The 18,408-nt window shown below is 31.4% G+C and overlaps 1 protein-coding gene across 1 annotated transcript in view; it reads left to right on the top strand.

Annotated features, from left to right (window-relative positions):
• Nucleotides 1-18,408, top strand: part of LOC114331693 (zinc finger protein chinmo) — a 285,780-nt gene that overhangs the window by 55,472 nt on the left and 211,900 nt on the right. The gene's annotated exons all lie outside the window — the stretch shown is intronic.

Raw genomic sequence — 18,408 nt, 5'->3', positions numbered from 1 at the left:
TATTTTTATAAAAAAAGAAATATCCTCAGAAGAATAATTATGGGTCTTATACGAATGGAAAACGGAGAAATGAGAAGAAGAATGAACCATGAACTAAGACATAATAAAGGGAGAAGATATAGCTAGATTTATTAAGGTGCGCAGACTGAAATGACTGGGACACATAGAGAGAAGGAAAAACGACTTACTGATTGAGAAGGTCACCAGATGGAAGTCAGAAATTGAAAGACCAGGGGGAAGACCCAGAGAGAGATGGCAGGACCAGGTTATCAGAGAAATCAAAATTCTGAAAGAGAGAAACTGGAGGGAACTAGGCACATATCGAACTGAGTGAAAGCAAATTATAACGAAAGCCATCTCATACAACAAACTTTGACAATAGGTGCACAACAAGAATGCGGAGTGATTCACTGCAATAAGCGAATCAGAGAGCGCTAAGTAAAAGTATGCAAATATTCCATCAGTCCATCAGGAATGAATGGCCTTGATGAATATGTTTTTACTGCAATATAATTAGACCAATCTTATAGAATCTCTCCTATACTTGTCAAACACTAGTTGTTACTTGTTACTATATCGTACGTATCTCTTATAATTTTCACTTACTCACCGGTGGCGGTGGCTCCTTCACTATTTACTCCCACTGGTAACTACCTCATCTAATAAAGAACTTTTCATTTAAAAAGATATCAAAATATTCCGGTAAACTAATTTTGGTATATTTTCCATGAGGTTTATTATTTTCGTCTTGAATGCATCTAATCTGATTAAAATTTTTGCCTTCAATTGCTATGTTTAGCTATTTTATTAGCACACACTGTGGTCTGCCCAAAAGAAGAAAAAGAAATCATTTCTTTTATCTATTCTTAGTAGGTGTATTTTATAGTCATTGCATTCCTTTACTGGTATTTTTGTATTCATATTTACAATATACTTTCATCATCATCATCATCATTATTCAACCAATGCTCCAACCAATTCGTCCACTACTTCACTACTAGACATAGGCTTCTTTAATACTCTCTGCACTGGGACGCTTTTAGGCAGTTTCCCGCTATTCTTTTTAAGTTGTCGACTGTCGACGCATCTAGTTGGTGGTCGTCCATCGATGGTTCATCATATTTCTAAAGCTGCTCTTACTTCTGATACTGCAATGAGTAAAAGTAGATACTTCAGTCCCCTGATTTATAAGTCTTTAATCGTGTCGGGGTTATTGTCTTGTAATCTTTGGCTGCTATAGAGGTGTTTATAAAACCCTCCAGTTATTTTCAGAATGTCCTGTTTATCTCTTGGTGCCTTTCCGCGTTTGTCTCTCAGCTTGTATATTTCTTTTTTACTCTGTGTGAGTAATTTTTTCATTATCTTTAAACCTTCATTCTGTTCTACTGTTTGAGTAATTACATTAATATTATATCTTCTTAGATATTGTCTAATATCTGCTGAAATTCTTTGATTTGGTTTTCGATATTCTTCTGTGTTTCTCTTTTCTTTCTCGCTTAAGTTTCGTCGTATTTCCATTAGAGCTTTTACATTTGCTAATCTTCTCGATTTTTAACTGAATCTGTTATTAATTTATTATGATCGTCGATGCGTAGAGGTTTAGGATTATTATTCTGTACACTTTCGCCAATGGAGCAAGTGAAAACAATCAAAGACTTGGAAATGATGGTGAATGACCATGACCAATGGGATCCTCAACAAGAAATAAAATGCCGTACCGAACAAGCAAGACAAACTCTTATTAAATGCTATAGCGGGATAAAATGGTAAAATCTGCACTCGGCTGGATTCTTACTTGGGATAGGACAATCGAAAATATATATCTAAAAACCCCCTAACCAAATTTTTAGCTCTCTACGTGGCCCCAGGTGTCCCCCTATCGCAAAAAATGTGTTTTTCCGAAAAAAATCTTTCTTGAGCGATCCTTTGCTTTAAAATCTGTGAAAAAATTTGTAAATGTACATTGTTATGCCCGAAAATATACTGATTTTTTAAAAAAAAATTGGATAAAAATTGAGCCCAAGAAAAATTTTTGAATTTTTCAAATTTTTTTAGGTTATGTAGATAATGTTTGACTAGCTGCGAAATAATTATTTTTAGTGTATTTTTTTCCACTCTTTCGAATGGCGGGGATAGTTTTGCCATTTTCTCGCTGAAAATTCCTCAAAATTCGAAAAAACCCTAATTTTTTTAGTGCCCCCCCTCATATTTTTAGCGTTTACTGAGGGATCCTCTGCTTTAAAAAATCTGAAAAAAATTATGAACATATATTGTTAGGCCCAAAAAGCATCTTAATTTTTCAGATTTTTTGGATTAAAATTGAGCCCAGGAAAAATTTTTTAATTTTTCGAAAAAAAATTAAGTTAGGTATGTAAGTAATTTTTGACAAACTTCGAAATAATTATATTTTCATATTTTTTTTTCGTTCTTTTGAATGACGTGGTAAGATTTGTCGTTTTCTCTTCGGAACTTCCCTACAATTTTAAATGTGAATGTGCATTTTTGTGAATCGGTTATGAACTCATTTGCAAAAGATCTTTTACCAAAATATTTTGGAGTAAAAAGTAAGAGTCACGTATAAATTAGATTATGTTCTTAAAATATGGGACAAAATATCAAAAAGAGCTTTTCTTGTATTTTGAGAATGTTTTGGTTTGAAAATGGAAAACCTGATCATGTCAGTAGAAATAACAAACAAAATATCAAAAATCGTTATTTATTGATACGCAGTTTATGTGCTAAAAATATGGGAAGGGGGTGATATTAAAACAGTTTTTTTTTATTTTTAGAATTGTTGGGAAGTTCCGTAGAGAAAATGGCAAATCTAACCACGTCATTCAAAAGAACGAAAAAAAAAAATTATGAAAATTACTTACATACCTAACCAAAATTTTATGAAAATTACTTACATACCTAACCAAAATTTTTTTTTGAAAAATTAAAAATTTTTTCCGTGGCTCAATTTTAATCCAAAAAATCTGAAAAATCAAGATGCTTTTGGGCCTAACAATATATGTTCATAATTTTTTTCAAATTTTTTAAAGCAAAGGATCGCTCAGTAAACGCTGAAAATATGAGGGGGGACACTAAAAAATCGGTTCATTCGAATTTTGAGGAATTTTCGGCGAGAAAATGGTAAATCTATCCCCGCCATTCGAAAGAGTGGAAAAAATACACTAAAAATAATTATTTCGCAGCTAGCCAAAAATTATCTACATAAACTAAAAAATTTTTGAAAAATTCAAAAAAATTTCCTGGGCTCAATTTTCGTCCAAAAATTTTTAAAAAAATCAGTATGTTTTGGGTACATTCACAAATTTTTTCAGTTTTTAAAGCAACGGATCTCTCAAAAATTTTTTTTTTCAAAAAAACACATTTTTTGCGATAGGGGACACTTGAGGCCACGTAGGGAGCTAAAAATTTGGTTAAGGGGTTTTTTAGATATCTACTTTCTATTGCCCTATCCGAAGTAAGAATCCAACCGAGTGCAGATTTTACCATTTTATCCCGCTATAGCCTTTAAATCGCTACTTTGTACCGCAATCTTTCCTTCAATCTCAGTTGCAGAATGGATAAGTGCTATGTAAACTACATATGTATGGTCCATATTGATATACAGCATGGAGACATGGACGTTGAAAATATTTTCCATTAATGAGTTGAAGGCCTTCGAAATGTGAAGAATATTCCGCATACCAAGGACAGATAGGCTGAGAAACGAGGAAGTTTTAAGAAGAGCAAATATTGAGAGAGAACTGCTCAACTTGATCTAGGTACGAAAAATTGGGTACCTGGAAAGATTGAGGGCAAGAGAGGAGTAGGTAGCAAACAAATGTCGTGGTTGAGAAATATAAAGAACTGGACAGACATAAATAACACTGGCGAATTTTTGCATGCTGCAAAAGATAGACTTCTGACTTTAAGATAATTCGCCAACGCACTATACCATAAGAAGAAAAAACTTTCGGGCATTTTTTTATGTATGCTTCTGGCTGCTTTGGTGGATTCTCAACCACCAATTTTGCTTTATTAATAACATTTGACTCCTAACATATAATTAAGTTCATAAACAGTTTAATATGGATAAACATATTTCAAAAATTTCAAAGCTTTATGTGAAACAATTCACGACGAGCAATACAGCTAAAATAAAACGACACAAAACCTCCCCGGCACCACAAACCATTTGTGGAGTTTCCCAGGCTAATTGGTGAAAATCATTTGAATAGAAAGGTTATTTCCATGTTTTCGAAAATGTATGTGCCCACGGCCAGAGGATCTGTACACAAAGTTTTCAGCTACACCGAAAATTAACAGGTATGTGATGGCTGGGTTCATTTTTCACTGGATATGCTGAACTCCCACCTACGTATGTTTACTAACTTGGTTTCTGCGATAGGGATTATAATTTGTATAAATCGTTCAATATTGTTTAATGAAAACGAAACGGCTATTTTTAATAATACTCTGGGCTAATTAGCAAAATAAAAGAAAAAGTTATTTACCAGCAATTTTATTGCTGGAATCGAATCTTATGATTTTACCTATATATTTAATATAGGTATGCAAAGTCCGCAGATAGTGTGCTACTTTTTTTATAAACAAAATGACGCTCGAAAATCGTGTATTTATCAATTTTTGCTCTATAACTCCAAAGATTTTAACTTTACACCAAAAACACTCAAATAAAAATTCACGGTAATTAAATTCTGCATAGAGACTTGTTTTTCCCGATGTACTTCGACGAACATTTTCCCCGGAAAATGCGGGTTTTTCCAACAAAATCTTTAATTTTCTACTAAAATTTTAGATAAACAATTGATTATCGATAATTAAATAACTTGGTAATGTAAAAGCTCTTTTCTTATAGACTATAATTCCACAAGCCGATGGAAATTGAATAAACAGTTTAGCAACAATTGAATTGTTAATTAAAAATTTACGATCGCTATAATAACCACAATACTTATGATACATAAGAATAACTATGATTTTTGTATAAAAACACACTGAACCTATCTAATGTACCTACTTTACGCAATTGCAATTGGACTATTTAAGCGGCCTCAGGAATATTTTAAATTATAAACAATTTTTTGGCTTATAAACAAATAGAATATCTCGGGAAATATTAAACTAAATTAAATCGTGAAAACGGTATTGAAAAAAAAGCGGCAGGATGCTTCTTTTAAAAGAATAAATGTTTAATTGTGATGAGTGGTTCCTGAGATACAACCGGTCAAAGTTGACCGGCATTTACGGCAAAGATATAAACAATAGGATCATAACTTTCAAACCATCATCTTTTTATTTTTGTCCTCTTTCTCCACACTAATTTTCATATCTTTAAAATACTCATAACATATATTATTATTGTTGTTCTGAAGCTATTTCTGAAACTATTACGATGTCGGGATAGTATCACAGGGTTTTTCCTGGTTTTCCCTTGTGATTTACTATGAAATCTCTAACTCGAGAATTTTACTGTCGTTGCATTTGGTTGTCTTTTTAAAGACATATCACATGCTATAATTTTTTATGACGGATATTCTTGAGTTGGGGTTAATTTCATGTAATCGAATGAACTATCTTTCAGTAAGTCGTCCCAGGAACGCAACTCATAAATATTGGCAATATCATTTTAAAGTCTTCTACTTTAAAATGTATAATATATGTCTGAATTGCCAATATAAATGAGTGAGATTAAATAAATTATTAGAAGAATTTTTTTGCTTAGCAACAACACTTTTGTTTATTTTAGTAATATTTTGTATTTTGACAACGGCACCCGATTTGGGCGTCGAAACGTTAATAAAATTATTTTTTTCATTTTAATTGTGGCTTATTTCCCATATAAATAATTAATCATATATTATTATAATAAAAACTATCGATATTACGAGTGAAAATTGCCAAAAAAAGCAAAATTACAATCGAAAATTAGGTTGGAGAAAATGTAATCTCAAAGTTCACAGTCGTTATACGTTAAAAAAATGCATTTTCTCGGCTTCCCATGGAGCAATTTTCTTCATTCTTTTTTTGTTCCCAAGTAACTCGAGTAGGGCCATCTAACTAACGCATTATTAAATGTCAAACTTGCTTTTGTTTTGTTATAATAGATTAATTTATTTATAAGAAAAGAAAGATACATATTTTTCCAGTTGTAAACTTTTTTTAGATAAACTTACTACAAGTGTAGCTTTTAATGTTAAAAACACAAATATTTTCGTTTGAAAGCTGTAGAATTATTTAAAAAATCCTTATTTAAACAAATTAAAAATTTTTGTTATAATAAATAAATTAATTTATTATAACAAAACAAAAGCAACTTTGACATTTAATAATGCGTTAGTTAGATGACTCTACTCGAGTTACTTGGGAACAAAAAAATAATGAAGAAAATTGCTCCATGGGAAGCCGAGATAATGCATTTTTTTTAACGTATAACGACTTTGAACTTTGAGATTACATTTTCTCCAACTTAATTTTTGATTGGAATTTTGCTTTTTTGGCAATTTTCACTCGTAATATCGATAGTTTTTATAATATGTTATAAGTACTTTAAAGATATGAAAATTGGTGTGGAGAAAGAGGACCGAAATAAAAAGGTGATGGTTTGAAAATTATGATCCTATTGTTTATATCTTTGCCGTAAATGCCGGTCAAATTTAACCGGTTGTATCTCAGGAACCACTCATCACAGTTAAACGTTTTAATACCGTTTTTATGATTTAATTTAATTTAATATTACCCGAGATATTCTATTTGTTTATAGGCCAAAAAATTGTTTTAATTTTAAAATATTCCTGAGGCCGATTAAATAGTCCAATTTCAATTCTGTAAAGTACATTAGATAAGTACAGTGTCTTTTTATACAAAAATCATAGTTATTCTTATGTATTATAATTATTGTGGTTATTATAGCGATCGTAAATTTTTAATTAACAATTCAATTGTTGGTAAATTGTTTATTCAATTTCCATCGGCTTCTGGAATTATAGTCTATACGAAAAGAGTTTTTACATTACCAAGTTATTTAATTATTGATTAACAGTTACTTATCTAAAATTTTAGTTGAAAATTAAAGATTTTGTTGGAAAAACCCGCATTCTCCGGGGAAAAATTTTCGTCGAACTAAATCGGAAAAAACACATCTCTATGCAGAATTTAATTACGGTGAATTTTTATTTGGGTGTTTTTGGTGTAAAGTTAAAATCTTTGGAATTATAGAGCAAAAATTGAAAAAACACGATTTTCGGGCGCCATTTTGTTTATAAAAAATGTAGCACACTATTTGCGGACTTAGCATACCTATATTATTAATATAATACAATCATACGATTCGATTCCAGCAATAAAATTGCTGGTAAATAGCTTTTTCCAAAAATGGCCTATATAACTAGATTACAAAAAAAGACAAAACCGGGAGATAACGCAGAGGTTAATTTATGTTATGCATAAAATCTGTATCAGTTATATTCTCTTTGAAAATTCTTTCCTGTTCCACAACTTCGCTTGATCTATTCACTTCTATACTTCTTCTACCTTTCGGTTTGTAATTTATCTTCTTCTTCGTGTGCCTTATCTTTTAAAGACATTGGCGATCATCAAGGCCCATTTTACTCTCTCTGCAGAGGTTCTGAAGAGTCCTATTGATGTTTTTACATGCCACTGCTTTATAATTGTCAACTACCTAGGACCTGCGTATTCTCCCCGATCTTTTTCTTCCTTCCACTTACTCTTGTATAATCAATTGCATCAATTCACATTTTTCATTTCTTAGTTTGTGACCAAAGTAGCTCAGTTTTCTTTCCTGCATAGTGTTAAGTAAATATTGTTCCATATTTCTTAATATTTCCGTGTTTGTTACGTGTTGTGTCCATCATATTTTCCCATATCTCAAAGCTGGTAAGTCTTTTGCAGTTGCGCATACGTTTTAATACTTTTTCACTTTCCCCTTTGGTATTTGTAGATTCATTTCTACCCCTTGGTTTTATTGTCTCCATTATTTTGTCGTTTTCAAATAGCTCTTTTATATATATTCTTCCCTTCTATTTATTTTCTCTGCACTTTCAATAAAAATGTTGTTGTTTTTGTTCATTATGTTTCCAATACCTATTTTTAACACGTTTTTATATACTTGGCTTGGTTGTTGTCACGGTCTCCGCAAATTTTGTAATTCATTTTAAAAATAGTTCTAGGCTACCTAGGTAGCTGCAATTTTCAGAATAGCTTAGAACTAGCTAACAATGCAATATTTAACTGCTATTATACAGGGTGATTTATTAGTGGGGTAAAGCTCCGTAGATCCGTTATAGTAATGGATAGCCAACTTTGAACTTCACATTACAAAATTAGTTAGAATGTTACAGGGTGTTCGATAACATAGTGACAGATCAAAGTTATGTTTTTTTAAAAGGAACACCCTGCATTTTATTTTATATTCGAAATTTTCTTAACTTCTCCATTAGAAAAATATAAAGGTTTGGTATGTTATACAGGGTATTTACAAAGTTATAACCAATTTTATATGAAAATCGTAATAAGTTTAACTCCCTGTATAAATAAAAATAAAGCACAACGTGCAATGGTTTATTGATGCCATATTTTTTTATTTATTGTCAAAATTTTCATAAATGATCGATATTGCTAATTTTCTTTATATTTAATACAGGGTGAGTCAAAACGTAAGTACATTATTTTTGCAGTAATTTTAAATAAAATACCCTGTATTTTATATCCCTACCGAAAAGTACCATTACCGTACTTTAATTTTTGTATAACATTCCCTATGTCTAAATTTATTAGTTTTCGAGATATTTTCATTTTTCAGAGCAAATTATTAATTACGGGTCTAAATCTATCCAAATTTTAGGCAAGCCATGACTAAATTGTCTAAAACTGACAAATTACGATTACTGATTATCAATCTGTAATCAAAGTTGGCTACAACTTTTGTTATTAACTTTTATTGCTATCTATTACTATAACGGATCTACGCAGCTTTACCCCACTAATCAATCACCTCGTATGGATAAATCGCGATTTTTTTTATTTCAAACTATTTTATAAATGTGACTAATGCAATGATAGTTTAAAGTGTGTTAATAAATCGATATCTACAAATTGATGGTGGGTCAGTGGCATTAGACTGCAGATCGAGAGTTCCCTAGTTCGAACACGGCTGTTGCGTAGCTTTTTTTAATTTTTTTAATAAATAATTAAAACTTGATATACTTAAAATTCATATTTTATAAGTTAATTATTATATATACCATTTTAAACAACCGTGGTATTATAAAAAGTACTTTTTTATACTAGTGTAATTTTTGGAATTATAATTTTAACAGTTAATACACCTACTAAAAATTTATATTTTATTCTTTCGAAACATGTTGTGTCCTGTATCTATAACAAAACCGTGTTATTATAAAAATATTTTTTTTATTATAGTGTATTTTTTGGAATTTTAAGCATTTTATATCGTCAAATTATTTTATATTTTCTCCTATAAATAATAAAAACGTTTTATTATAAAAAAGTTCTTTTTTATAAAAGTGTAATTATTATTGTATATGCCAGCTTTTTCTTTAATTTTCCTGTATACACTAAAGCTGTTATATTGTTTTTCTAATCCTTCTATTTGTGCACATTTCTTTGATAGCCACAACTCGTTTGCTACTCTGATTTTTAGATTGACTGTTTTATCTACGTGACTTTATTTCTACAACGACTTTATGTCTTGTGTTATTCATTGTTGGCTTTTAGAGGATGTATCGCCTTCCAGTTGTATGATATCCCTCAGGATCTTCTTTAACTCTCTCCAAATTTCTAAACTCTTTCCAAACTCTTGCCTTTCTACTTTTTGGACTTCTTTCTGTGATACAATAATGAAATACAAAACAAAATTTTTATTCAGCAAAATCCTACATTTTTTGTGGTACCTTTTTTTCGTATCTCTTATCATTTTAGAGTTACATGGAAAAAAAAGTAAGATTCTTAAGAAAATTTAAAAATGCGCTCTATAATTTGTTCTTATTTTTTTTCAAAAACTATACATTTAAAACCCGTCCAACTTTTTGAACATAGAAATAACACTATAATAAAAAGTATTGTAGAAGGAAAACGATGCATTTAAATTCTGATGGATGAGAGGTTAAATGTACTTCATATATATTTTTTTAATTTTTGTTTTAAATTTGTTTTTTGATCTGTTGGCAGAGATCAGTTTCTTTTAGTCTTAGATTAATTCTAGGTGTTTTGGTGGCAAGGTTGTGGTCACTATAGTGTTACGGAATTTTTGATTTATAATGATGTAGTCAATCTGGTTTCTTACTATATTCTCACTATGGTGGAGTGTCGGAGAGTAGGAAGACCAAAGAAGAGGTGCGGAAGAGGACCAGGGAGAGAGATGCTTGGAGGCAGATGCTAGGGGAAGCTAGGACCCGACTTGGGCTGTAGCGCCATAGGAAAGAGAGTACCTAAGAAAAACTACTAAGTGAGTTCTTAGATTACCTATATACCCCGATAGTATTGTGTTGATTAGATTGATATACATTGATCAGATATTGTGAACAGATTGAAGTAATAATAATCGTCCTCTGCGTGTGTACTAATTTAGATAAAGAAAATCAATTACAATCAATATACGCCAGTCAATGGGAGCCACAATAGGATATTACCTCCGAATTCTATCCTACTGGATGGATTTTAATGAAATTTTGGAAATAGCCTCTACTTATCTTCTTATTCAAAGTCTATCCTATGCCGATGTGTGCTATTATCTTGGGGGTGGTTTCCACCCCTTCTCGGGGGTAGAAAATTTCTTGGTTAAAATAACCACGGAAGTGGCTAGAGAACTTAATTGGAAGCAAAAACTGTTCTATAATTTTTTTTTGAAAACTCAATATTTTTTGAGTTATTCGTGGTTGAAAATTGATCATTTTGATTGAAATATAACACCTTTTCGAACGGTTGTTTGCAAATATCTATAAAACTATGCATCTAACTAAAAAACTATATAAAACATTTTTGTAGCTTATAAAAAACCAAAGAGACTAGTTCCTTCATAAATCTTCTAGTTATAATACAAAAGAGATATGCTAGGTGAAAATAGTTTGTTTTTTTGGTGCATGCTCAAATCGTTGTATTCAACTTAAAATAACAGACAAACGGTCGATTTTAGGTGTATAATGTCACCAACACCTTTTGTAGTGCTTAAAAAGATCTTCAAAATGAGCAATATTAAAGGTATATTGCTTTCAATCTAAGCGAGATATGTTGCAAAAAATTGATGATTAATGTATTTTAAGAAAAATTGAGAAGTATATTTTTAACCTCTTATCCACCAGAATTTTAATGCATCATTATACTTCTACAATACCTTTTACTATAGTATTATGAATGGGTTCAAAAAGTTGAACGGGTTTAAAATGAAGAGGGCATTTTTAGATTTCCTTAAAAATCTTCTTTTTCTACATGTAACTTGAAAATGATAAGAGATACAATAATGAAATACAAAACAAAATTTTTATTCAGCAAAATCCTACATTTTTTGTGGTACCTTTTTTTCGTATCTCTTATCATTTTAGAGTTACATGGAAAAAAAAGGAAGATTCTTAAGAAAATTTAAAAATGCGCTCTATAATTTGTTCTTATTTTTTTTTCAAAAACTATTCATTTAAAACCCATCCAACTTTTTGAACACAGAAATAACACTATAATAAAAAGTATTGTAGAAGGAAAACGATGCATTTAAATTCTGATGGATGAGAGGTTAAATGTACTTCATATATTTTTTTAAATTCCATTAGTCATCAATTTTTTTGCAGCATATCTCGCTTACTTTGAATGTAATCGACATTTAGTGTTGCTCATTTTAAAGGTCTTTTCAGTCACTACAAAAGGTTTTGGTAGCATTATACAACTAAAATCGACCATTTCTCTTTTATTTCAAGTTGAATACACCGATTTCAGCATGCACCAAAAAATAAACTCTTCTCACCTACCATATCTCTTTTTGTATTATAACTAGAAGATATATGAAGGAGCGAATCTCTTTTTTTTTATAAGCTACAAAAATGTTTTGTGTAGTTTTTTTCGTTAGATGCATAGATTTTAAGGTATTCGCAAAAGCCGCCCGAAAAGGTGTCATTTTTCAATGAAAACAGCCAATTTTCAACCACGAATAACTCAAAAATTATTGAGTTTTAAAAAAAAATATTGAACTGTTTTTGCTTAAATTTAGGTTCTCTAGCCACTTCCGTGATTATTTTAACTAAAAAACTTTACACTCCCGAGAAGCGGTGGGAACCACCCCCAAGATAAAAGCGAACATAGACATAGGGTAGACTTTGTTTCTTGAGCTATTCTCGATTTATTGTGAAAATATCAAGTAAATCGATGTAGTAGGATGGAATTCGGAGCCAAATAACCTCATTGACTGCCCTAATAGGGAACTTGCACATTTTTTATTACATAATAATGTTCAGTTTTGTTTAAAAATAAGATTTCCAAAATTTCACGCTTCAAAAACTCATAATAACTTAGAAATACAAATTTAAAATATTCTGCGATATTGAAATAGCTCAAACGACCCGTGACGTCACATAGTTTTACTATAAATATGATTATATTTAGCTATATTTTTCTTCTCCTTCTTTAGTTTATTGGCCTCCACCTTCTTGGGTATTTGGCCAGCTCATCGTCGCGGAATAAGGGAAAAATATTTATATTCTAATGACATTTATCGTATGTCATTGTAATAATATATACCAGTTTGTTGAGATTGGAGTTTGATACAGTTTTTGAAGGAAAGGAAAGAAGGTTTACTATGGAAAATAAAACAATTTTGTAAAAGTACAAGTTTTCTATGAATAGTTCAAACGATCAAAAACACTTGTGACGTCACACAACTGTATTTTCTACTGACGTTTATAATGTCTAATTTAAAATTATATACAATTTTGTTTACTTTGTTGGTGCAGAATATAAACATTAACCATATGACGTCACGACGCGTTTTGGGCTAGTTGCTTTAATTTGAATTTAGAATCGTCTTTAGTGGCCAAACGGAACACAAAAACAACTTTTTTATCTTTGATACTTGTTTTAATTTATGTTCCGTTTTTTTCTAATTTAAAATTTTATGCAAGTTCCCTATTGTGGCTAATCCCGTATAAACACAATTTTTAAAATACAAAAGTTTTTCTATTTTCAAGTTGTATCGTATCATTTGATGGAAATAATAATATAGTCTGTCAAACATGAATTTGTCGCCCTAGTGGCAGTAAATTCGCTCCTCGGATGTTACAGAACATCTCTATTGCTTTGTTTACATGCTCTCGCATGCCATAAAAGAGAGCCAGTAGTATCTTGGAAATGGTAATAAATTGCACAAGCCGAAGGAAAGCGAAAGTGGGTTGCTTCTGTCATTAGTAGATCGCATCCAGCAGTGGAGAAAATCCCAACAGCCTTGGCCCTTATCGAAAATGAAAGCGAGCGAGAGCGTGGTCAGACAGACGTCCGACAGCGACAGCGGCATGAGGCGGCAGAGAAAGCAGCGCCCGGGGACGTGGGGCGGGACGTGGACGGCGGCGACGAGTCGTCGCGCAGACACCTTGCACTCGGTTTTGCAGCCCTGCTTGCACCCCCGCACTCTGCCAGCATATACAGCCTGTGCCGCCGCAACCTTCAATGTCCCTGACAACGAGGCCGTCTTCCGCCGCCACACGCCCGCGTGCTTCACTACACTTCCACCACCCCCGACCGCCCCCCACCCCACCCCACTCCTACATCCTAGTTGAGAACAGAGGCGGTCGCGGGTATATAGGAACAAAGAAAGTTCATATCCCTCAACGGAAAATTGAATTTGAACCCCATAGCTCCGATACTCTGATGGTGATAGACAACCGGTGACATCCATGCAATGTTTATATTAAAAATGTATTCTATAAGTCTCTTCTTGTATGATTACGCTGAAGATTGATTATGAGATAATTTAAATCGCTTTAAGAGATTCTTCTCTTCTTTTTCTTCTTTAAATGCGTCTCCTAACCGAAAATTGGATATCATCATCACTATCTTTACTCTATCTAGCGCTGCTCTGAAGAATTAGTTCTATTGAACTGCATTTGAACCATTCACATTGAACCAGTCCCTTAAAATTTTCAAATTCTTTACTCTATTTGTTCCCATTTCTCTCTCCTCATCTTATTTTTCTCCTCCTTTCCCTGTATTAACAATCTAGGCATCCTTATGTAACACCACATTTCAAATGACTGTAGCTTATTTGTGTTTTTGCTACAGTGCCCAGCTTTTAAGTTTAAGTCCATATTAATTGTAGTATCGAAAACACATAACATCTCAGAGCTCTTAGTCTCAATTCTAATGTTAAGGTCTGTATTGCAGAGATAGTACATTCTTTCACGCTTTTTGTTGTAAATTTTAAAGAACCGCTTGGATTGACATTAAATTTGGCTTACGCATAGCTAACATGTCAAAGAAAAAAAGTGATATGGTGCCGATGTGTGCTTTTGCCCTAGGGGTGAGTTTCACCCCATCTCGGGGGTGAAAAAATATATGTCCAAGATAAGTCCTGAAATGAATAAACTGAATAATTTTAAGCAACTTTTGTTCTATAGAGTTTTTTCGCCAAATCAACATTTTTCGAGTTATTTGCAAGTGAATATGTTCATTTTTTAACAAAATAACCACGTTTTTAGACAGGTTTTCGCAAATAACTCAAAACGTAAGCATTTTGTCGAAAAAAATATACTTATATAACTACTATATAACTATAGCCTATAAAAAAGTGGAAAAACGGTATATATATTTGGTCTCTACACCTAGCAAAAGCAGAGTTGTAGCTAATGAAAAATAGGTTCATATTAGAAAAATTGCAAATAGAATAATTCAATGTGAAATATCCAAATAATGAAGCATTCTTGGAGAAACACATTACAACTTTTTTAAAGTGTTTAAAAAAAGCTTTATTTCTGTTTTTATAAAAAAAAGAATGTGTGTGTACTTTGTAAGCACGTAAGAAGTTATACTTCTATTATATGATTTCTTAAAAATAAATATACTTTAAACAGTTTGTTTTAATTTTTTTTGAACACCAAACTAATTTTGTGCTTACCGCTTTCAAAATAATTAAAAAAAAAGTATAGTATTACACTGGATTCGAACTCAAGACCTCTCGATCTCTGGCCGAATGCTATACCAAACACGCTACGACGACTGTGTCTGTATCGGTTCGGACGTACCTAATGACAATTCACGGTAACAAACAGACAAGGTGTGAAGTATAATAAATATGCAATAAAATGTTTTAATAATACTCATCTTACTCCTGAAGAAGGCAAAACCAAAGACACAAAAATTATAATAAATATATTTACTAAAAACGCTAATATATTCTTTTCACACCTTTTCTTGCACTTATATATTTATACATAACTAGAAAGATTTAGCAACTAAACGCCATACTGTCTGTGTGCGCATGCGCGCAGTATTATGAAGTTTTACTCTCAATCGCTGCTAAAGAAGTATAACTTCAAAAAATTTCTATCATCAAATGTAAGCAACTTACGCTCAAAATAAGGTTGGTTCCTTTTGTTTTGGCAAAAAAAAATCAAGAAGATCACCCCCCCCCCCCCAATTAGCAACTTAAATGAAATTAATCGTTATCGCTTCACAAGTTACTTAACTTATATTGTGTTTATATGATCTGTAAGTTTCATCGATTCAAAGTGCTTATTTTTGAAAAAATTTGGTTTTAAAGTAAAATTTTTAAAAATTTTAATTTTGAAAAAAATGCTTTTTTTCAAAATAACTTAAAAATTGTTAGAGATACCAAAAATCTTGAACAATAAAAACGGTCCGATTTACTTTTCTGAATATTTTGTATTTTTTGTTTTTCTGTAAGACAAAAATTGGTTAACATTCGGTGTTTCTAAATTTGCATACACTCGTGATAAGTGACTCGTTCAAGCCCTTTTATGAATTTTACAGATCATATGATCAATACATACGCAAGTAAAAAACTTGTGAAGTGGTAACAATTAAGTTCATTTGAAATGCTAATTATGGGGTTATTTTCCCGATTTCTTACCAAAAAAAGGGGACCAACTTTATTTTGAACGTAACTTGTTTACTATTGATGCTAAAAAATTTTTTTAAAAAACAAAAAAAAGCACTTTAAAAAAGTTAAAATGAGTTTTTCCCAAAAAAGTGCTTTGTTTTTTGGTTATGGCACGTTAAAATATTCGATATGGAATTTGACGAATATGAACCTATTTTTCATTAGCTATAACTCTGCTTCTGCTAGGTATAGTGACCTAATATATACACCGTGTTTTTCACTTTTTTACGTGCTATATTTTTGATAAGATTTTTTTGACCAAATACTTACTTTTTGAGTTATTTGCGAAAAACCGTCAGAAAACGTGGTTATTTTGTAGAAAAATTAACATATTCACTCGCAAATAACTCGAAAATATTAATTTGGTGAAAAAACTTTATAGAACAAAAGTTGCTTGGAATTAGTCATTTTATCCATTTCCGGACTTATTTCGAACATATATTTTTCACCCCCAAAAGGGGGTGAACCTCACCCCTAGGGCAAAAGCACACATCGGCACAATATCACTCATTTTCTTTGACCTGTTAGCTATGTGTATGCCAAATTTCATGTCGATCCAACCGGTTCTTTAAAATTTAGAGGTTTTGCAATATTTTACCTTTAAAGAACGTAATTGTTTTCAATTTTTATGAACGCATTTCTTGCCATTTTTATCATAGTCCTTATTTCTGTTGTTTGATCATTATTTTTTGAAATCCAGGTTCCTAGGTATTTGTTTTTATCAACCCTTTCTATCGGTACATTTCCCAAATGTTTGTTTGTATAATTGTATATTTATCTTCTTTCTTTGTTGTATACGTATTTAGACTTTTTTATATTCCTTTTTAGTCCATATTTTTCACAAAAACTGCTTGTTTTATAATAGTAGTTGGAGTTGTTCAACACAGCTTGCCATATTCACGATGCCATCTGCATATCTTATGTTGTTAATAGTTCTTTCAATAATTATTATTACTTCAATTTCAGTTAGTAACTTCTTCTAAATTGTATTCACAATATACCTACATTGATTATTAAGTAGTGGAGACAGAATACATTTCTCTCTAACTCCTCTCCTTATTTCAATTTCTGAACTGGATTCATTATCTATTACAATTTGTGATTCCAGTAAGGGTTTGTAATTAAGTAAGGCCCTTTTGTCTATGTTTTGTGTCTTTAGAATTTGGACTAATTTTTCATGTCCTACTTTGCCAAATGATTTTTCAACATGAACGTAACAAACATGCACCTCAAAATCTATATCTATGCATCATAGACTATCAAATTAAAAGCAAATAACGGTTCTCTGATTCCTACACTTTTCTGAACCCAAACTGACTATCATCTATTCCTTCTTCCATTTTTTGATTTATACGACTATGAATTATTTTCAAGAAGGATTTGAGAACATGACTGATTCATGATATTGTTCTGTATTTACTGCAGTTTTTGGTGTTGGTATTTTTAGGGATAGCGCAAAAGGTGGAGAGTAACCATTGTTTCAGTATATGTCCTATTTTGTATATTGTGTTAAAAAAGTCTACTGTAATGTCTAAGGTTTCATCATTTACGAATTTTAAGCTTTCTATTGGAATTTGGTCTGGTCCTACCGCTTGGCCTTTTGTACTGTTTTTTATTGGTATGGATGCGCATATTGGCATGGACTAATGAAATCAGGAAACTGATGTTGAATAGGAATCAAACCAATGAAGCTGATGATGATCATGATGACTTAGATAAACATTGCTTTGATAAAAAAAGTATAAGGAATCTAATCATGGTAGAAAGAAATACATTAAAACATGCAAACGTGTATAAAAACGTTGCTACATGAAGATTCTAGTAAAAAAATGAATTATGTTAATTAGAAGATTGTCTAATACAGAGTTGTGTAGATATATGCCTGAAATATCGAAATATCGTCATCAGAACATAAACTTGACGCAAAATTCTAATACATTTAAAATTGTGCAGGAAATTAAGAAGAATGGACCATCGAAGACGTATCATTCAGGAGGGTGTACGTTAATTATACTCATTAATTATTAAAATGTCAAAATGATTTATTTCAAAATGTCACTTCTAAATATTTAAATTGTAAAAATTATGGTAAAAGTGGATAAAACGCCTTCAAAATATCATGAAAATTCTCACAGAAAACGAAGTCCCGCCAGAAGAATCCCATCGGAAGTTTTCGCAATCCTTTGTTGAAATTTATTTGAGATTTTTGTAGGCCCGATCAACAAAATTTAACGTTAACTGAATTAGTGAGAAGAGGAGCCCAA

This window comes from Diabrotica virgifera, chromosome 9 (genome assembly GCF_917563875.1).
Source record: "Diabrotica virgifera virgifera chromosome 9, PGI_DIABVI_V3a".
In the NCBI taxonomy this organism is placed as follows: Eukaryota; Metazoa; Arthropoda; class Insecta; order Coleoptera; family Chrysomelidae; genus Diabrotica; species Diabrotica virgifera.
This window is presented reverse-complemented; position numbering and strand designations above follow the sequence as displayed.